General features: G+C 43.0%; 1 protein-coding gene across 2 annotated transcripts in view; it reads left to right on the top strand.

Annotated features, from left to right (window-relative positions):
• Positions 1 to 6,226: 6,226 nt before the first annotated feature.
• Positions 6,227 to 22,191, top strand: part of slc39a13 (solute carrier family 39 member 13) — an 80,360-nt gene continuing 64,395 nt past the window's right edge. For both annotated transcript variants that reach the window (XM_072272126.1, XM_072272125.1), the window contains exon 1: positions 6,227 to 6,358. The gene's annotated coding sequence lies outside the window, so the exon portion shown is untranslated. The remainder of the gene's footprint in view (positions 6,359 to 22,191) is intronic.

Genomic DNA, 22,191 nt, shown 5'->3' with positions numbered 1-22,191 from the left:
ATCCAGATAATTATATATACCATCTCTAAGAATACTTTCCATCAATTTACCCACCACTGATGTCAAAGTCGCAGGCTGATAATTGCTAGGTTTACTCTTAGAACCCTTTTTGAACAATGAAGCAACATGAGCAATACACCAATCGTCCGGCACCATCCCTGTTTCTAATGACATTTGAAACATTTCTGTCAGAGTCCCTGCTATTTCCACACTAACTTCCCTCAAGGTCCTATGGAATATCCTCTCCAGACCCGGAGACTTATCCACTTTTATATTCCTTAAAAGCGCCAGAACTTCCTCTTCTTTAGTCATCATAGTTTCCATAACTACCCTTCTTGATTCCCTTACCTTACACAATTCAATATCCTTCTCCCTAGTGAATACTGAAGAAAAGAAATTGTTCAGAATCTCCCCCATCTCTTTTGGCTCCGCACCTAGCCATCCACTCTGATTCTCTAAGGGACCAATTTTATCCCTCACTATCCTTTTGCTATTAATATAACTGTAGAAGCCCTTTGGATTTATTTTCACCTTACTTTGATTTTGAAATCAAAACCCATTTTTCTCTCAGGCAATAGAACGGAAAATAAATAGGAAGTCCTTACCCCTTTGGTTTGGGCGCCTACAATTCTCTCTGTCTTGGAGCTTTCCAAGTAACTCTGGACTTTGAATATCTTAGCCAACTACCACAAACTATAGGATTCTGGTGTATTTCAAATCGCATGTTCTTCTGGGAGTCAGGGTCAAGACATTAAACCAGTCACTTAATTATAATTTATTAAGAATTAATAGAACAAAGAAAACAGGAACAGGAGAGTGATATGGGGTCTTGTTAAATTGAAGAAAAGTTAAAGAAAAAGATGGCGCCTAACATAAAATGTCTACCCAAATACCGAGAGATAAGAATAAATTTCCTCAGATAACAATAGTCTGATCAGAAAATACCTATTAATAAAATCAGCCAAGGAGAAAATACCCCTTCAGAATAAAGCTAAGAGGCTTCCAGAATTATACCTTATACACTTACTCGAGGCATATTAAACTGTTATAAAGGCTGCTTAAAATATAAGCAGATAATTGATTTTTGAACTACAAAGGAAATACCAATTAACATTAAACAGCCTGATCCAGCACCTCATACACTCCAGTTAATTTGCCCCAGCCTCCTCTGTTCCAAAGCAAACCAGTACAGTTAACCAAATGTTCCTCAATGGAAGTTGCCAGTCAGCGGAGCTTGTACTCAACTTGAGTCTTGCTGGCCTGGGTATAGGTTCACAACTGGAGAATTTTTGGTGTGAATGTAAAAACTAATACATAACAGGTGTCTTTTTGCTCTGAAACATGGTAATGGCTGCATAGCTCCAGTCACAATTCTTGGACTTTTTAAGGATTTCTGAACAGCGGTTTTTTTGATTGAGTGGCAAGGTTAGAAGATAATGTCATAATTACTGTAACAGCAATCTTTTACAAGGTGTTGCAGAACCAATGAATCAATACATAGTTGATTAAATAAAAACAGAAATGCCATAAGAAATTGGCTAGTCAAGCAGCATCCATGGAAAGAGAAATGGGTCAATGAATCAGGTCAGAAACCTTTCCTCAGAACAGGTATAAGGCAACTGAATATTCACAGTGAACAGCTCGTTGGGACCAGAGAATAGTAAATTGTCAGAATGATAGAGGGCATCAGAGATGTCACAAATGTAAATGCGAAGGGAATAGACCAATGGGGACAGAACTGAGCCAAGGTAGAATAGTCCTTTTTGTAGATCTTGGTTAAAAAAGGGAAGAGCAGGGTTGGGGCATTAGCAGGTTGGAGGATGTGGAAGGAAGATCTCCTGATAAAATGAGACAAAAGCCTATTGACAGTTTGATGTAGCCTGTTGTGGATTGGGAATACTGGAGACAGAGGAACAGGTTACTGGAGTGGATTAAGAAATGCGCATTAAGGTACAGGAAGAATGGTTCGACAGCAAGTCTGGCCTGGAAGTCATTGAGCTTCAGGCATAGGTGTACAAAGCCAAACAATGTCTCTGCCAAGGACTGAATACTTGGTAAAGAGTTGGGGAGAACAGAAGGGATGGGTGCATGTGGGTGGCATTGGGGTAGGTAAAAGATCAAAGGGTGTTAAAGAATTCAATATCCATGTTAAAGATGACCCAGTTGGGACCAGGGAATCAGAAATGAATGATGGGGAAGATCAGTAGTGTCATGGATGTAAGAGGGAAGGGACTGGACCACGATTCAGTCTGGCCAGAAAGAAATGTTTGATAGGGCAAGATTATTCTGAAACAATCAAATACTGAAGCACTCCTCTTTGTGGAGCTTGGGTAGGAAGCAGAAAGTGTGTGATTGGCCACTACCAGGTTGGACACTCCGGAAGAAAAATCTTTCAGTGAAATGAGATCTGTAACAGTCTAGGAGACAAAGGCCTGATGCTGGTTGCTGAAATCATGGTACAGAGGGAGGTATGAGAATGTGTCTGAGAGCTGATGTTTGCATAATGGAATAGAACCATGGTGAAGATGAGCTGAAATTGTCAAATCAGTAAATGGCTCTGACCGTTCTTTGATTTAACTCCCTGATGACAACTGACCCCCGAAATAATTTCATTGATGAGTGTGGATTGAGCAAAGTATTGAGTCCCGATGAAAGGAACAACAAATGAGCAAGAGAAGTAATGGTATACCTTCATCATCTTCTTCTTCAGTCCCTCAGGTCAATGATGACTTGCTTTAACTGCAGTTCTGTTGGTTCCACAGACTCATCACTAATGAAACAAGAAAAAGATTTGATGGGGCAGGAGAGTTGGTAGTTGAAAAGACAATGCTCTTGCAATGAATGGACTCAAGTTTCTAAATGCTATCCTGAAGGCTTCTTTTCCACACCAAGTGGTCACAGAGCCAGTGAGGATGTTACACTTTTTCATGGTGGCTTTGACAACATGTCAAAATATTTCTTCTATGCATTGAGGGATTTCTGGTTTTCTTGATTAGCTTGAGGTAGAGTGCCTATTTGAAAGTCTGGTGTCAGGCATGGAAATGTGTCCTACCACTGAAGTCAAATATTTAAAATCTGAGCCTCAGATGCTGGGAAGAGTATGCCGTAGCTGGTTCACTCCTTCTGCCTGAGGTTTTAGTAGATTCTGTGGAGACAGCATTTGGTGCTAATTCTCCAATACCGTCTGTGTCCTTCTCCTGTATGTAGTTCATGTCACAAAATCATACAGCTATTGCTAACAGATGGTTCCTGAGAGATATAAATGGTCTGCATTTTCCTGGTCTTATGGAAGTTCAAGGTTCAAAGGGTATTTATTACAAAAGTATGTATACTTTCACGACATATGCCAGTGATATTAAGCCCAATTCTAATTCTGATTCTGATCAACCTGGAGATTCATCTCCTTACAGGCAGCCACGAAACAAAGAAACCCAATAGAACCCATTTTTTAAAAAGAGCATCAAACACCCAGTGTGCAGAGAGAGAATAAGACAAATCATGCAAACAATATTCAGAAATGAAGTTCACAAAGCCAGGCACCACCGCAGCTGATCCAGGAGTCCACTGGAGCAGGCCACAGTCTCAGTCCAGCACAGAGATGAGGAAACCCCACAAAACCCAGACATCACTGCAGCCGATCCACAAGTCCATTAGTTACAGGCCACAGCCCCCAGTCCAACACAGAAATGAGCAAACCATGTGGTGCAGGGAGCTGAACAAGACTGTCCCTCACCTCCGACCCTGACATCCTGATCATTTCAATCTGGCCCAGCACTTAAATTGTCCAAACCTCGGGTTGTTCCTCACTCTCTGCCACTTTGATACACCCTCGGGCTCTGTCGTTTCATTTCAGCCAGTACCCGACTGTCACGTGATCAGCAACAATGAATATATCGAGTCAGGATTTATAAACAAACAAACATTTATTAAACCCTGATAAACAATGAAAAAAACCGAAAACCCTAACCGGAAGTAAACAGCTATGCAGCCATTTAGTAAACCGCTACTCAGTACTAGTTCTTAAAGCGATAAATGCGAAACCAGTTCTTAAAGCGATAAATTCAAACACAGTTCTTTGAATGGTAAATTTTAAAGTCTAAGAGATTTATATAGTCAATTAGGAGAGACTTTCATGAAGTAATGAATTCCTCAAAGACACAACGTCACTGCCACTCCCAGTCAGATCCTACCTTGTCCACAGGATTCACGACGACGGAAATGAAATGGTTTTAAAGGCACTGACCTAGATCCTGCACAGCCCTTTCTGCTTCCTTTTTAGCAGAGGCTATATCATGCAGATCACTTTCCTGAACGAATTCAATATTGGTCGATCCTTTCCAAACCCGTCGAACGTCTCCTTCAGGGTCCCGTCTTCACTTTCCAATGTTACCGAAAAGATACATTAACAAACCTGGCAGCGATTGATCAAACTGCCAGCTCAGACTTCTGTATCTTACATTAGAACATAAAACTCCGTTTAAAATCAAAACTGCATCATAATACAAATAAGCAACGGAGCGGAGTATCTCATTGACGTTCTAACTGAAAAACTAACTGCGCCACCAGGGGTCTTCCTTTTATACCCGTGGTGAACATGTCATCACGTGACCTCACATCGGTGGGAAAACTACATCAGGTGACCTCCAAACGACCATTACATCATTCTCACAAGAAAGTCACAAGATCTCCCTGAGGTATGTAACACCGACCTTTCCAATTCAGCTTGGCTCTTAAATCAATCAAACTTCCGATCTTTCTTCAACTTCGCCCTGCTTCAGCTCTGCCACATCAAATTACCTCCAAATCCACTCCAGCAACTTCAGCCCTGATGTGCTGCAATTGTCCTTCCTCTTTGAGACCCCACACCATATCAATGTCAGGTTGTACAGGCAATTCAGCACAACTTTGTCAGGGAAGCCACACGCCACTGATTGCGATTATTTACCAGAAAAGTCTTCAGTTGCTTTTTCTGTTTTGTTGTACACCAGCAAGTAGTCACTGAACTTCCACAGCGCCATTTTAAATCGGAAGGTGGAGATTTAATGGCGATTGGCAGTCAAACTTAAAGGTGAATTACTGCCACCAGCTGGAGTGGAGTGAGGTGTACAGAATTGGAAAATAAAAACCCCTACTAGTTCTTTATTAACTGAAAACTAAATTACCCCAAAGGCCCTATAGATTTTAAATAATGAAAGGCAATATTGTGACTTAAAGTCACTTCCATAACTTAGTAAAGTTTTAAATGAAAACTGTCAGCCCCCAAAGCTGGTAGTGCAGCCTGCATTCACCTTCTTTCAACCTTGTACGCTTCACATTGTAAAAGAATGTGTTCAACTGTTTCCTAATGAAGACAACACCTACACATCCCAGTGATGTTTTCCAACAAGCTACAAGGAATAATTAAGCATAGTATGCCCAATTCCAAGTCAAGTCAATACTATTCCTTCTCTTCTTGTCTTACCTTCTCCCATCAATCCAACAGCTTTATGTATTCTATAAAGGGGTCTCCCCTGATGTCCATTATCCCACAGATCTTGCCATAATCCCCTAATTCTTAGCTCTACCAATCCCTTAGTTTCTGGTTTGCTGAGTCAAAGTTCTATATCCACAGATGAACTTTTAACAGCTTTTTTGGCCAAACAATCAACCCGTTCATTCCCCTCAACATCTCAATGTGTAGGAACATGACAGGCCTTGATATGGCTTCACATGATTCTGATGTAGGTGTAACACATTGGCTAAGGGTGACCTGGGGCTAGCAGAGAGAAGGAGTGCTTTTCATTTGTTACACATTTATCTCCAACCTGCCACCCAAGGGAACATGTAGGGAAGTCAAAGAGCAACTTGGAGCTGTGTCGAGAAGTGCACGTGTGCCAGTACTGTTTGCGCACTTTGCTCCAACACCAAAATTGGGATGACCATGACTCTGGTGAAGGGACCAGAGGAACTCTTTCTCTTGCAGCTGAAGACCTATTGAGATTGAGGCGCGTTCAGCAGATGCTGTTAAGATCCATATTCGGAAATCAAGGGAAACACACAGCCAGTACAAGAACTGCCGTGTTCAGAAATGCTCAGACCGTCTAACGGCGTCGGTGGAGAAAGGAACATCCGGCCGATTTCCGTTCACTGACCTCAGGTCAGGCACGCGCGGTTACGGTTGGAGACCGCGCATTGGGAAAATGGTCACGTGCGCGTGCGCGTGCGCGAGTGAGCTCGCGTCCGCATGCGCGGGCTCGGCCGGCCGGCGCTCGGGTCCCGCATTTCGTGCTGGCTTACGTGGCGGCGGCTGAAGCAGGAGTGGGTGTGGGGGTAAGGGAGGAGGCCGCAGTGGTTCTGTTCCTGTCCGCTGCCGCCGGAGGTGAGTACTCGGGGAAGGGTGAAGGCGAGCTGGGTTCCTGAGGGGGATATTTTTGCTTCCATTATCGACCGACACACACGCAGCAGCCCGCCTTACCTTCTTCTGTCCTGCCACCTACTCACTAACTTGCCTAAAAGTTGATCAGTGCTTCCCGACCCTCACCCGTTTAAAGGCTGTGACTGGTTGGTAAGTGGCTAGGCTTCCTCTGCAGCCCACTGGGAGAGAGGCTCAAAGCTAATCAGCGCCTGGAGAAGAGGGCTTGTGTTCGGGATTCCCTCCATCCCAGCTGACCCTGGCGAGGGAGTCCATTTCCTACTAAATCTGCGCATAGGATTCTACACCCCCACCCTCGAATCTTTGGACAATTACCCCACTCCCTCACCCTGGGTATTGCATCACCCCACCCCTGAATCTCTGGGCAACCTTTTGCCCCCACCCCACACACTATCATGGACAAGGCATTGCACCCCACCATCTGAATCTCTGGGCATCTTTTGCCCCTCCCGTCTCCAGAATCTATGTGCAAGGTATTACCTCCACCCCACGCTATCATGGACAAGGTATTGTCCCCACCCCACCCCCCCCAAATCTTGGGCAACCTTTTACTCCCACCCCCAAATCTCTGTGCAAGGTATTACCTCACCCCATCCAAGGCATAGCCCCCATCTCTCCCCCCCCCGGGCAAGGTATTACCCCCACCCCACACTATCGTGGACAAGCCATCACCCCCACTCAAGCCCTATCCCTGAATATTATATCACCACCCCTGCCCCCCTCCCCCATGGGAGGAAAGGGGGATAAACAGAGGGAGGTGATGAGCAGGTAAGGAGATAAGGTGAGAAAGGGAAAAGGGAATTGGGAATGGTGGTGGGTGGGGGCGCTACCAGAAGTTCAAGAAATTGTTGTTCAATCCATCAAGTTGTGTAGCTCCTCCGACCTGAGTGTGGCCTCATGGCCTCAGTACAGGAGGCCATGTGGAAGGAATGAGGGTCTTTCAATCCCATATACCAGGAAGATGATGCCTCTTGCCTCGATAGTCCCTGAAAGCAAGTGTGTGCATGATTGTGCGGTGGAGAGGAAATCTTTTATTTCATCAGGTCTGTGGCATATGGGTGGATCTCCCACTCACCAACCCCATGGATGGATGAGGCAAATTCTTCCCTTTCACCAGCCTCAAGTCTCTTCCAACACATGGGTGGATGGAGCAGAGTGTCTCCTATTTTAGTGTCTCATGGGAGGAGAAAGGTGATTACCTCCCTCATGGCCTTATCATTAACGGTAGGAAGGAGGGATCTGCTGTTCTGCTTTGTCATGACACTTTTCTGCCTTGGGGGTGGCTCATGTCAAGGTCTGGAGAGCAGGACACAGAGTAACAACCACACCCGCATTAGGCTGCACCTCTTCCGCCAACGTATTGACCTGCTTTTGTAGATCACCTTTGCATCCATTGTATCTCAAGCTTCTGGATGTCTCAAAGTATTTAGTGGAGCAAGACAAAATATTTAATGATTTAGTAGTATTTAAGGAGATTCCTGAATGTGGCGAGGACATTCCAAGGATATAGATGGCTGGTAAAGTATTTTTGTGGCTAAAGTCAGCTCATCAGAGGATTTGTCAGCTCATTGATGGATTTGGGTGGGTGGTCAAAGTGGGAATTTTCACTTAAGAAGATTTGCAGGTTTATTTGTCAGGGACATGGCATGGGGGGATTGCCTATCATCTACATCCATGCCAATTATCTCTTGCTTTGATTTCTAACTGTGCTTGAGGCACGGCAAAAGAGAAACACCGTAGAAAATATAGCTGCAGCTGCTTGCATATATTTTCATTGTCAGCACACGTTTGAAAGGGGAGTAGATCGCCAAGCTTTTGCAAGATAGAACAGGATTTTATAGTAATACAAAGCATAAGCTGGCAAAGGACACGGCAAACTCCAATATAATAAAGTATGTGTTGTAAGTTTGTAGAAGCACTGAGAAATAGCAGATAATTTTGAGACGCACGGTAACTGTTTACCTCATTTAAAAGGTGGTGATGTCTAGATTTGCTGTTTCAATTTGTTTCTTCCTAGCAATAATTATTCAAATTTTTTTTTGTTTGGTCACAATTTGCATTTGTGTATTGCCAAGAATAATGTTCTTTATGGTCTGTTAGAAACAACAACATACAGATATAGTTGAAATTTTTCTGAGAATGTGGGCATGTGATTCAGTAATTCTGAAATACTTGTAAAGTCCAGCTTTCTGTAGACAAATCTATTGATCGTGCAATAATTCAGATGTAGTTGAAACCGATTTGCAGAGGAATTTAAAATGACTAGAGAATGTATTGAGTATATATTCTGGCTCTTTTTCTTCTTATGCATGGTTGCTCACAGCTTTGTGGCTTTTCATAAACTCAAATCCACATTTGAATTTCATGCATTCTTTTGATTTCAAGGCCGGGGCAATGGCGTGACTGAAAGTAAATCAGAACTAATGTTGGGAAATGAACATTTTAAAAAAAAGTGCTGGAAATCTGAAAATAGTCTAGAAACATTCAGCAGATCTGGCAGCATCGAAGGAAAGAGAAACGGTTGATTCAGACTCAGAACCCTTCATCAAGACTGTGAGAGAAATAAGTGAATGTTGCAGATAAGCTGAAGGGTATCTTTCATTCTCACCTACACTGACTTGTATTTCTCCTTCCCAGTCCCGATGAAGGGTCACAAGCCCAAAACATTAACTGTTTCTCTTCCTATAGATGCTGTCTCACCAGCTGAGTGTTTTCAGCAATTAATTTTTATATTATTCATATTGGCAGGGTTTTTGCAGAATATTAAATTAATTTTGGGGTAGGCTATGAAAGTGGTTGAATCCAGTGACGGGCATGTTGGATCACATAAAATAGTGGAAATGAGCATTGTGTTGTGGTTTACCTCCTGTGAATTTTGTTCTTGCTTCTATTGCCTGTTTATAATGCTAAACTAACATCCTTTATTTTAATTGTTAATGGCTATGTGATTTATGCAATAAAAGATTAAAACAGAAACATGCAAATCATTTGTTTAAAATTTGAGAAAGTCAGGCAAGATATTGTCTGGAACGTTGCATTCCTTTCTTAATCTGTCACAGCCTTCATGCATCTTGCTTTCTTTCCTCAGTTTTGATTTTATTTTGGATACAGCATTTCTAGCATTTTGTGGTTCTGATATTTGTTGCTCAACATTAATTTATCTTGGTGTCAGTAAGTAGCTGTGTTTGATTATTGCAGATTGCTCGGGGAGTTTCAGTATTTAGACCTGCTAATGAAAGAGCAGTGATACAGTTCCAAGGCTGGTTTAGTGTGAGAACTGCTCCTAGCAGTTGAAGGTTGCAGGCTTGGGAGGTGTTGTTAGAGAAGTCCTGATTAGTTGATGTCCTTAATTTGAGAGTGCACTTGGTAGAAGCCTTGGTAGAAATGTGGTGAAGGGCTGAATTTGGAGGGGAACCAGCAGGAGGAATGTGTGAATGATGGCTCAATGAAGAAAGTGGGGGGGGAGGAATGGAAGGAGCAGTGATGGGACTGGTGGGGAAGGGAGTGGTTATGACACTTGGCGAAATCTACGTTCATCAGGTTGAAGACTACCTAGGTGGAATATGAGGTGCTGCTCCTCTTTCCTGTGTCTGGCTTCAACTTGGCAGCAGAGGAGGCTGTGTTGCCTCTGGTTGCCCTGCTTGTGGTCAGAGGGAGAAAGTGTAAACTCCATGCAGACAGAACCAGAAGTCAGGAATGAACTTGGGCTGCTGGACATGAGGTAGCAAGCAGCTCTCCCAGCTATATCATTGTGCTGTTAATTGGAGGGTTTTCATTTTTTTTACATATACCAAGTTTATTCCATGGCTACAATGTCACAACAAAAACCTATATGCAACATTCAAAGCTTCATAAAACACCATTTACAGTTTCAAGTTAAAATACCATTGTTGTTATCTACAACACACTTGAGTCCCTTAGAGCCTACCATTTACAGAAATCCCTTATTGTACCAGTGGATACTGCATGCTTCTCTGGGGACACCTGAGCGTGGATGTATCCTGGAAAGAGAGACAGGATCTTAATTCCTTTTGACAGGATTTTGAGGTCCCTAATGTCACATTTGATCAGGTGCTGCATGCACTTTCATCTCTGAAAATCACTATCTTTGTTCAGGTTTGACCAACCTTTAGTAAGATCTAGATCTGAATGGTATTTGTGAAATTCATCTCGATGAGCAAATTACTGGTAAGTGCACCTTCTATCACTGATAACTGAGGGTGAACTGAAAGAGTGATTTTTTTTTTTGCTAATTGTATTGGCTTTACTGGACAGCTTTAAACATAATCAGGTAGCTGCCAATATTGTAGGTGTATTAGAAATATTTGAAGGCTGTGTAACACAACCTGCTCACTAGAGCTGGGGTGTTGAGGCCCCGAGATTTGATGAATTTGGTGTTCTTTACTGTTAGTTGATAGCACAGGGTAAGTATAATTGGCAGAATAGGAACTTAAAGGTTGGGCTTACATGGATGATGTGCTTGACACTTACCTAAAGATAGTTGAAGGTGCTGCAGTAGGCACGGTTCAGGTTAAAGGTGGCCTCCTATTCTTAGGCTCTTTGTTGTTGCACAAATGTCAGCATTTTGTGACAAGGCTGTGGCACCTAGTCAAAGGCCTTCTTAAAGTCCAAATATACAACATCCACTGCATCCCCTTTATCTATCCTACTTGTAATCTGCTCAAAGAATTCCAACAGGCGGGATTTTCCCTGAAGGAAACCATGCTGACTTCATACTATCTTGTCCTGTGTCACCAAGTACTCCATCACCTCATCCTTAACAATTAGCTCTTAACATCTTCCCAACCACTGGGGTCAGACCAACTGGTCGAAATTTCCTTTCTGCTGCCTTCCTCCTTTCTTTAAAGAGTAGATGACATTTGCAATTTTCCAGTCCTCTGGCACCATGCCAGAGTCCAATGATTTTAGAAAGATTATTTCTCATACCACCACAATCTCTAACGCTACCTCTTTCAGAACCCTAGGGCGCAGTTCCTCTGGTCCGGGTAACTTGTGTACCTCTAGGTCTTTAAGCTTTTGAGCACCTTCTCTCTTGTAACAGTAACAGCACTCATTTCTTTTTCTTTGCACACTACATCAGGCATACTGCTAGTGTCTTCCACAGTGAAGACTGATACAACATACTTATTTAGTTTATCTGCCATCTCTTTGTCCCCCATTACTATTTCTCCTGCCTCATTTTCTAGAGGACCTATATCCACTCTTATTTCTCTTTTATTTTTAACATACTTTGATATTATTTGCTAGCTTGCTTTCATAGTTCATCTTTTCCCTTCTAATGATTTTTTTAGTTGCTCTCTGTAGGTTTTTAAAAACTTGCCAATCCTCTGCCTTCCCACTAATGTTTGCTTTGTTGTATGCCCTTTTGTTTGCTTTTACAATATCTTTGACTTCTCTTGTCAGCCCTGGTTGTACTATTTTACCATTTGAGTATTTCTTCACTTTTGGAATGCACATGTCCTGCACCTTCCTCACTTTTTTCCCCCAGAAATGCATGCCATTGCTGCTCTGCTGACATCCCTGCCAGCTGCTCTTTCTAATTTACTTTGGCCAACTCCTCTCTCATACCATTGTAATTTCTCTTACTCTGCTGAAATACTGCTAATTCAGACTTTACTTTCTCCCTATCAAATTTCAAGTTGTACACAATCATATTGTGATCACCGGCTCTTAAGACCCCTTTTACCTTAAGCTCCCTAACGCTTCTGGTTCATTACATAACACTCAATCCAGTATAGCTGATCCCCTAATACAGTGGTCCCCAACCACCAGGCTGCAAAGCATATGCTACCGGGCCGCGAGGAAATGATATGAGTCAGCTGCACCTTTCCTCATTCCCTGTCACGCACTGTTGAACTTGAACATAGGGTTGCCAACTGTCCCGTATTTGCTGGGCATCCCGTATATTGGGCTAAATTGGTTTGTCCCATACGGGACTGCCCTTGTTCCATATTTCCTCTGCTAAGGTAGAGCGTTCCTATAAAAGCTTTTGTGCCGAAATGGCATAAAGTGAAGAAGCAATTACCATTAATTTATATGGGAAAAATTTTTGAGCGTTCCCAGACCCAAAAAATAGCATACCAAATAACACATAAAACCGAAAATAACACTAACATATAGTAAAAGCAGTAATAGTATGATAAATACACAGCCTATATAAAGTAGAAATAATGTATGTACAGTACAGTTGGAAAGATTAAGCCAAAACCAATTTGTGGAAAAAAATCGGCACGTACGTGCATGTGTACACAGGTGCCCGCGCAAGGCTTCATGGTCACGGTAGTCTTTCCTGGGGTAAACACAAGCATCCCGGGATTTGACTGCTAATTTTGTTCCTTATTTGGGAGTGAGAAAGTTGGTAACCCTAACTGTAAAAGACATGTTGAGGTGAATTTAACCCTACTTGAACCCCCCCCCCCACCCCGGGGTCAGCCATTCTGCAAGAATATTGTCAGTATTAAACTGGTCCGCGGTGCAAAAAAGGTTGGGGACCCCTGCCCTGGTAGGCTCAACGACAAACTGCTCCAAAAAGCCATCTCTTGGGCATTCGACAAACTCACTGTCTTGTTACCAACCTGATTTTCCCAATCGACCTGCATGTTAAAATCTCCCATGACTACCATAACATTGCCCTTTTGACTCACCTTTTCTATTTCCTGTTGTAACCTGTGGTCCACCTCCCAGCCATTGTTGGGAGGCCTGTAGATAACTGCCATCAACGTCCTTTTACCCTGGCAGTTTCTTAACTCAACCCACAAGGATTCAACATCTTCTGATCCTATGTCACATCTTTCTACTGATTTGATGCCATTCTTTACCAGTAGAGCGACACCACCCCCTCTGTCTGCCTACCTTCCTATCCCTCCAATACAACTTGTAACCTTGGACATTCAGCTCCCAACTACAGTCATCCTTCAGCCATGATTCAGTGATGGCCACATCATACCTGGCAATCCTTTCTGATTTTGGCCACATCACACCTTGCTATCCTTTCTGATTTTGCATCCTTAATGATATGATACTCAGCCTGGGATCTCCCAGTTCTCCAACATCCGGCACAAAAACACACCACAGCCATTTAAATGGTAAGAGAGAGGGAAAATTAAAAAGGAAACTTTAACATGCTTTTTTTTTAAAAGTACTTTATTTTCAAAATTTTCCAAAAAAAAATGAAATCAACAAGAACATACCAGCTCAAACACGTGTAAAAACGAAATAAGCAAAAAAAAAGGGACATGACATTAGAGGGATGCCTATTGTACAAAGTGCTCAAAAATACTAAACATTAAACCTCAAATGAGGGCCTTGAGAAATCAGCTGGGGGGAAATTGTTCATCCGCCCCCGGCCTCATTCAGGTCGGCAGGAAATGGATCCCAGATAGCCAAAAAATTTTTAATTGGTTCTCAAGAACCCAAGTTTCTTCATCTGTATGACTAAGATCATATCAGCCATCCATCTCTGAAGGGAAGGGGGAGAGGGTGATTTCCGTTCCCTCAAGGTAAGTCTTTTAGCAACAATCATCCCTAGCATCAGAGATTGTTGTATGGCTGTAGGGAAACAAATAGTAGATTACAAGCAGCCAAAGATGGCGAGACCAGCTTCCAAGGGGAAGGATCTTTTATAGGCCTTGGAATATCAGTCGAATATTTTGGACCAAAATCCAGTCAGTAATGGGCAAAACCAAAAGGTGTGTGACAATGTGGCCTCCGTCCCTTGGCATCCATTGGCGAGACAGAACGGTAAATACTGTGCAATCTAAGTTTAGTGTAGTGGAGACGATGAACAACTTTAAACTCGATCAGTTGGTGCCTGCTGTTAACAGAGCAAGCCTGTATCATAGACAAACTCTTGTCCCAGCCAGCTTCAGATAATTCAATGCCCAACTCCTCTCTCCAGGTGTCTCTAATCTTCACAGTAGACACTACAGTGCAATCATCAAACAAATGTACAAACTTAGAAATGAGATGCTTGGAGTTCTTTAAAATATCAAAAAATATATGCTTCCCTGGAAGGATTTCAAAATTACAAATCTTAGATTGAATGTAGTGTTTAATTTGTAAGTAACGAAAAAAGTGCGAATGAGGCAGCTTAAATTTCTCTTTCAGCAGACTAAATGTTGTAAACCGTGCTTCTATGTACAGGTCTTCAATAGAAACTAGACCCTTCTCCCTCCAAGCATGGTAGGTTTTATCTGACCATGAGGGTAGAAAGGAGTGATTGAAACAGATTGGTGTTTGTACAGAGGTCTCTGGTAAATTCAGAACGCTCCTGATCTGATTTATACTTTATACTTTATTGTCACCAAACAATTGGTTCTAGAACATACAATCATCACAGCAATATTTGATTCTGCGCTTCCCACTCCCTGGATTACAAATATTAAATATTAAAAATATTAAAAATAGTTAAAATTAGTAAATATTAAAAACTTAAATTATAAATCACAAACAGAAAATAGAAAAAATGGTAGTGCAAAAAAAAAAAACCGAGAGGCCGGTCCGGATATTTGGAGGGTATGGCCCAGATCCGGGTCAGGATCCGTTCAGCAGTCTTATCACAGTTGGAAAGAAGCTGTTCCCAGATCTGGCCGTACGAGTCTTCAAGCTCCTGAACCTTCTCCCAGAGGGAAGAGGGACGAAAAGTGTGTTGGCTGGGTGGGTTGTGTCCTTGATTATCCTGGCAGCACTGCTCCGACAGCGTGCGGTGTAAAGTGAGTCCACGGATGGAAGATTGGTTTGTGTGATGTGCTGCGCTGTGTTCACGATCTTCTGCAGCTTCTTTCGGTCTTGGACAGGATAACTTCCATACCAGGTTGTGATGCACCCTAGAAGAATGCTTTCTACGGTGCATCTATAAAAATTAGTGAGGGTTTTAGGGAACAGGCCAAATTTCTTTAGTTTTCTCAGGAAGTAAAGGCGCTGGTGGGCCTTCTCGGCAGTGAACTCTGCTTGGTTGGACCAAGTCAGGTCATTTGTGATATTGACCCTGAGGAACTTAAAGCTTTTGACCTGTTCCACTTGCGCACCACCGATGTAAATTGGGTCGTGCGGTCCGCTACTCCTTCTGAAGTTGACAACCAGTTCCTTTGTCTTGCTGACGTTGAGAGATAAGTTATTGTCTTCGCACCATGCCACCAGGTTCTTAATTTCCTCTCTGTACTCAAACTCATCATTACCCGAGATACGGCCCACAATTGTTGTGTCATCAGCAAACTTACATATAGGTGTCTCCCGCTTTTCGAACGTTCGCTTTACAAAACCTTACTGTTACGAAAGACCTACATTAGTTCCCTGTTTTCACTAACAGAAGGTGTTTTCACTGTTGTGCGGTCTGCTACTCCTGAAGTCGACAACCAATGTGAGCAGCCGTTTGCAAGATGAGTTCTGAGGTATTGGAAAAGCCTGAAAGAGCTCGTAAGGGTGTTACACTTAGCGTAAAACTAGACATAATTAAACATTTTGATCGTGGTGAATGAAGTAAGGACAACGTGAGTTTGGCTTGTGGAAACTGACGAAGATGATGTTGAAGAGGTTTTTGCATCCCATGACCAAGAGCTGATGCAATTGGAAGAGGAAAGGATAACAATTGAAACCGAATGCAGTAGCGAAATGAACGTGAAGCAACTGCATGAGATTTTCGCTGCAATGATAAAGTACGACTTTAATTTTGAAGGGGTACGTTGGTTTAGGGGATATTTGCAGGATGGTTTAAGTGCTTACAAAGAACTGTATGATAGAAAAATGTGTGAGGCTCAGCAGTCAAGCATGCTTTCCACATCAGCCGCAGCAGACGACGAACCTCGACCTTCGACATCGAGGCAGGCAGTCATAGGAGAAGATGAGCTGCCTGCTCTAATGGAAACAGACGACACCCCAGTGTCCCACCACCCCAACCCGCAGGCCGTGGACAGATACCGATTCATGGAGAATGCAGCAGTAGCCGGGAGGCACACAACACATCTTTAAGAAAAAAGCCGAAATAAACATGCTAATTAATTAGGTGCCGCCCGATACATAAATGTTTTCGACTGCAATAAAAGATTGAAAATGCTGTAAACATATCCACCAGTTGGTTGGCACAGGTTTTCAGGGCCCTACTAGGTACCCCATTGGGGCCTGTTGCCTTGTGAGAGTTCACCTCTTGAAAGACAGCCTGATATCGCCCTCTGAGACTGCAGTGATCCTCATAGCTGTAGTTCTATTTTCCCTTTGAAAGACAGTGACTGTACGTCATTAGGATTTTGAAGGGATTTGGTACATCAAGAAAAACACTCAAAAGCTTCTAAAGATGTACCGTGGAGAGCATTCTGACAGGCTGCATCACTGTCTGGGATGCGGAGGGGGGGGTGCTACTGCGCAGGACCAAAAGAAGCTGCAGAGAGTTGTAAATTTAGTTTGCTCTATCTTGGGTTCTAGCCTACGAAGTACCTAGAACCTCTTCAAGGAGTGGTGTCTCAGAAAGGCAGTGCATGCCCTTTTCTCACTGTTATGGTCAGGTAAGAGGTACAGAAGCCTGAAAGCACACTGAGTGATTCAGGAACGGCTTCTTCCCCTCTGCCATCCGATTCCTAAATGGACATTGAACCCGTGAACACTACCTCACTTTTTAATAATTCTGTTTTTGCACAATTTTTAATCTATTCAACATGTATATACTTTTATTTATTATTTTTTCCTCTTTTATATTATGTATTGCATTGAACTGCTGCTGCTAAATTAACAAATTTCATGACATATGCCAGTGATAATAAACCTGATTCTGAAAGCATGCATAAAAGGCACTGAGCTCATCTGGGACTGAAGCATCACTTCCATTCATGATGTTGGATTTCGCTTTGTAGGAAGTAATGGCCTGCCAACCCTGCCAGTGTTGACGTGCATTGGATTCTGCTTCCAACCTCATACGAAATTGTTCCCTGGCTCTTAAATAAGGGCCCAAAACTGCTCTCAATACTGGAGTGAGGCATCACCAATCCCTTGTTACAGCATCAGCAGTACATCCTTGCTTTTATATTCTCGTGTTGAAATAAATGCTAACATTGCATTTGCCTTCCTCACCACCAATTCAACCTGTAAACCAACCTTAAGGGAATCCTGAACGAGGATTCCTAAATCCCTTTACATCTCAGATTTTTGAATTTTCACCCTGTTTAGAAAATTTTTATTCTTTCTATCAGAGTGTAAGACTATACACATCCCATCTGCCTCCTTTTTCCCATTCTCCGAGCTAAGTCCTTCTGCAGTCTCTCTGCTTCCTCGACGCCATCTCCTTCTCTGCCTATCTTAGAATCAGACACAGAAAGCCATCAGTTTTATCATCCAGATCATTGACAAACAACATCAAGCGAAATGGTCCCAACACAGACCCCAGTGAAACACTGCTAATCACCCCCGCAAGGCAACAGGCCCCAATGCCCAATGGAGTTATCAGGTAAGGCCCCGAAAACATGTGCCAACCAACTGGCAGGGGTGTTTACGGCATTTTCTTTTTCAATTTTTCATTTCTGTAGTTGAAAGTTCCCATTTTATACCAGTGGCCGAGAAGAGCAGGATAAGCTGCCTTAGTGACTATTGTCCCATAGCACTCACATATATGGTGATGGAAGTGCTTTGAGAGAGATTGACTAGAATTAACTCCTGTCTCAGCAATGACCTGGACCCACTGCAATTTGCCTATTGCCAGAATAGGTCTAGTCGCAATATTTGCCTCCCTGTTGGTATTTTAAAAATTCTCAATTCTCGAACTTAACACTAATCTTTGCTCTATTATATGCCCTCACTTGCTTTTGTGTTGGCTTTGACTTCCTTTGTCAGCCATGGTTGTATCACCTTGTCTTTAAAATACTTCATCTATGTCTTCTGAATTGCTCCCAGAAACTCCAGCCATTGCTACTCTGCTGTCATCCCTGCTAGTGTCCCTTCTTATCAACTTTCGCCTACTCCTCCCTCATGCCTCTAATTCCCTTTTCCCCACTTTAATACTGATACATCTTTCTTTAGTTTCTCCCTCTCAAATTACAGTGTGAATTCAATCACATTTTGATCACTGTTTCCTAAGGATGGAAGGAGGGAACGTCGACTCAGACCATGAGAGGCCTGCGTCGGGTATTTTCATGCTTTACAACAGGGATCCCCAACCTTGTTGCACTGCGGACCTGTTTATTATTGACAATATTCTTGCGGACTGGCTGACCAGGGGGTGGGGGGGGGGTAGGGTTGCCAACGGACAAGAGTAGCAGTCAAATACGTTGTGTTTACTCCGAGAAGCCTTGCGCAGGCGCCAGTGTGCGCATGCGTGTACGTGCCGATTTTTTTTGACAAATCGTTTTTGGTGATTCTGTTCAGTGAAACTACACTGTGCATACATTATTTCTACTTTATATAGGCTGTGTATTTATTATATAATTCCTGCTTTTACTATATATTAGTGTTATATTAGGTTTTATGTGTTATTTGGTATGATTTGGTAGGTTATTTTTTTGGTCTGGGAACGCTCAAAAATTTTCCCCATATAAATTAATGGTAATTGCTTCTTCGCTTTACGCCATTTCGGCACGAAAGGTTTTATAGGAACGCTCTACCTTAGTGGGGGAAATAACGGACAAGGGCAGTCCCGTATGGGACAGGCCAATTTAGCCCAATATACGGGATGTCCCGGCTAATACGGGACAGTTGGCAACCCTGAGGGGGGTGTTAATTGCGACCGGAACATAGGTGATAAGTCAACTATAAGTCAATTATAAGTGACTACTACACTCAATTTCGTTTCTACAAGGGTTTATCTAACAAGTTTAATATTAAAACACACAGTGCATATTTTCCTTGCATTAATATAGTGATAAATCAAATACAAGTCACTTTTAAGTCATCATAACATTTTAAGTAACGTTTGGATATTAAACACAACACATATTTTCCCCATATGAACATATAAAATCATTGCAACACACCAATATCGCTGAATCAGTGGGAGCCCTGGGCTTGTTTTCCTGCAAAAAGACAGTCCCATCAAGGGGTGATGGGAGACAGCGATACTCGAAGGGGGTTCCTTATGTCCAGTCTATTCCACTGTTTAGTTTTCGTTGCATTCATTGCAGAAAAGCCCGCTTTGCAGAGGTATGTTGGAAATGGAAGCAATGTTTTCAGTGCTTTCGTGGCTGTCTCAGGATATTTAGCCTTGACTTTGATCCAGAATGCCGGCAGAGATCTTATGTCAAACATACTTTTCAGCCCACCATCATTTGCAAGCTCGAGGAGTTGATTTTCTTCCTGCACTGACATGAATGATGCATGCATAATGACCTTGCATGCGTTCAAGTCCAACATTGGGCGTGCCAGGGACTGAGGAAAGGTGCTGCTGACTCATATCGCCAAATCATATCGTTTCCTTGCGGTCCGGTAGCACATTCTTTGGTGGTTGGGGACCACTGCCTTACAAGGTGCAGATTGGAAGTCTGTGTGGGGCGCCACTCCTCGCATAGACACTAGAGCAATGTGTGGTTAAGTGCCTTGCTCAAGGACACAAGCACACTGCTACAGCTGAGGCTCGAACTAGCGACCTTGAGATAACTAGACGAATGCCTTAACCACTTGGCCACATGAGTCGACGTTCCCTCCCTTCCTAAGGATTCTTTTATCTTAAGCTCCCTAATCATATCTGGTGCAGTACACAACACCAAATCCAGAATAGCTCATCCTTTATTGGGTCGAACCACAAGTTGCTCTAAACACCCATCTCAAAGGCATTCTACAAATTTTGTCTCTTGGGGTTCCACAGCAACTTGATTTTCCCAATCCATCTGCATATTGAAATCCCCCATGACTAATGTAACATTGCCTTTTTGACGTGTGTTTTCTGTCTCCCGCTGTAATTTGTAGACCATATCCTGACCTCTGTTTAGAGGCCTGTAAGTATTTCACATTGGCATCTTCTTGCCCTTGCAGTTTCTCAACTCTACCCACAAGGATTTGATATCTTCGGATCTTATGTCCCCTCTTGCTAAAGATTTAATTTCATTTTAACCTGCAAAGCCAGTCCTCCCTGCCTGTCCTTTCGATAGATTTTGATAGATACTCACAGCCTTGTACTTGCCAACCTCCAACTGTGATACAAGATCATCTGCCTTATTTTGTATATTGCGTGCATTCAAATATAACACCTTTAGTCCTGTATTTGTCCCCCATTACGCTGCAACCCATCCCACTGTCTTTAGTTTTGCCCTTTCATCTGCCTATCCTTCCTGACAGTCTCACTATATATTACCTCTGCTTGTAAACCAACATCCCAGTCCTCAACTGTATCACTCTGGCTCCCATTCCCCTGTCAAATTAGTTTAAACCCTCCATAACAGCTCCAACAAGCCTGTCTGCAAGGATATTGGTCCCCCTCTGGTTCAGGTATAGTCCATCCTTTTGTATAGGTCATTCTTTCCTCAGAAGAGATCCCAATGATCCATAAATTTGAAACCTTGCCCCCTACACCAGTTCTCCAGCAACACATTCATCTGCCAAATCATCCTATTTGGAGGGAAGAGAAGAGAAGCAGCGCGCCACGCGTGCGCAGCCCTCCGATGAAAAATGATATTGTATCTGTTAAATAGGGGCCGTGGACAATTCTGATTTGATGAAGATAGACATGAAAGCACAGAGGAACATCTGGAAAAATCTCTGAAACGCTCGTTCGCTGCTGTCGTTACTGCGCGGTTGGGAATCTTTCAGAGGGTAGGCCTCAAAATCCCCGGCTCTGCCTGCTGTTGACAGCTGAGAAGGAGATCGAATTGTTCGGATAGTGATGGCGCTCAGTACTCTGTGTCGGAGAGCTGATCAGAGCTCGAAGTTTTCGGATGACTCAGAGTTGGAGCGTGGTCGGGTATGGCAGGGAGAGTTTTTCTTCCTTCTCTCCATCTGCGTGAGATGTAGGACATTTGAAAGACTTTGAACTTTTAATGTGCTCATGGACTTCTTCATCAAGTTATAGTATTGTTGCACTGTTGTAACTATATGTTATAATTTTGTGGTTTTGTTAGTTTTTTTTCAGTCTTGGTCTGTCCTATGTTTTGTGATATCACACCAGAGGAAATATTGTATCATTTCTTAATGCATGCATTACTAAATGACAATAAAAGAGGACTGCGTGTCATCATAATCTAATCTACTCTTGTTCTCACTGGTGCATGGCACAGGCAGCAATCCAGAGATTGTTACCCTGGAGGTCCTATTTTTCAGCTTTCTACCTCGCTCTCTAAATTCTCTTTTGGACTTCCTCTCTTTTCATTCCTATGTCTTTGGTACCAATATGTACCATACATCCAGCTGTTCTCTTTAGAATGTCGTGGACATGATCCAAGACATCCCTGTTCCTGGAACCCAGGCAACAATATTCTATCTGGGTTTCTCTGTCACATCCACAGTCTCTCCTATCTACTCCTCTAAATATGGAATCTCCTATCACCTCTCCATTCCTCCTCTGTCCGCTTCCATTCTGAGCCACAGTTTCCCTTACAGTCCAAGTCCAGTGGTAAGAGTAGTTGTGGCAAACTGGAGTTTTCCTTGGTTGCAGTCCCCCATTATGTCCTTTGCTCTCCACAAAGCATTACCGAATTGCCTTCTTGGCTGCTGGGTCCACCAGAGCTGACCACATGTAAGGACAGGCATGGCCCTGTTTCACTGGGGTAGGAGGCTCACAGGCTACCCTCGTCTGGTTTAGCCTGCTTATGGGAGCGGTCTACCAGGGTGTGGCTGTTGTCGCATGCAAATAG

The sequence above is a fragment of the Mobula birostris genome, chromosome 11, assembly GCF_030028105.1.
Source record: "Mobula birostris isolate sMobBir1 chromosome 11, sMobBir1.hap1, whole genome shotgun sequence".
NCBI lineage: Eukaryota > Metazoa > Chordata > Chondrichthyes > Myliobatiformes > Myliobatidae > Mobula > Mobula birostris.
This window is presented reverse-complemented; position numbering and strand designations above follow the sequence as displayed.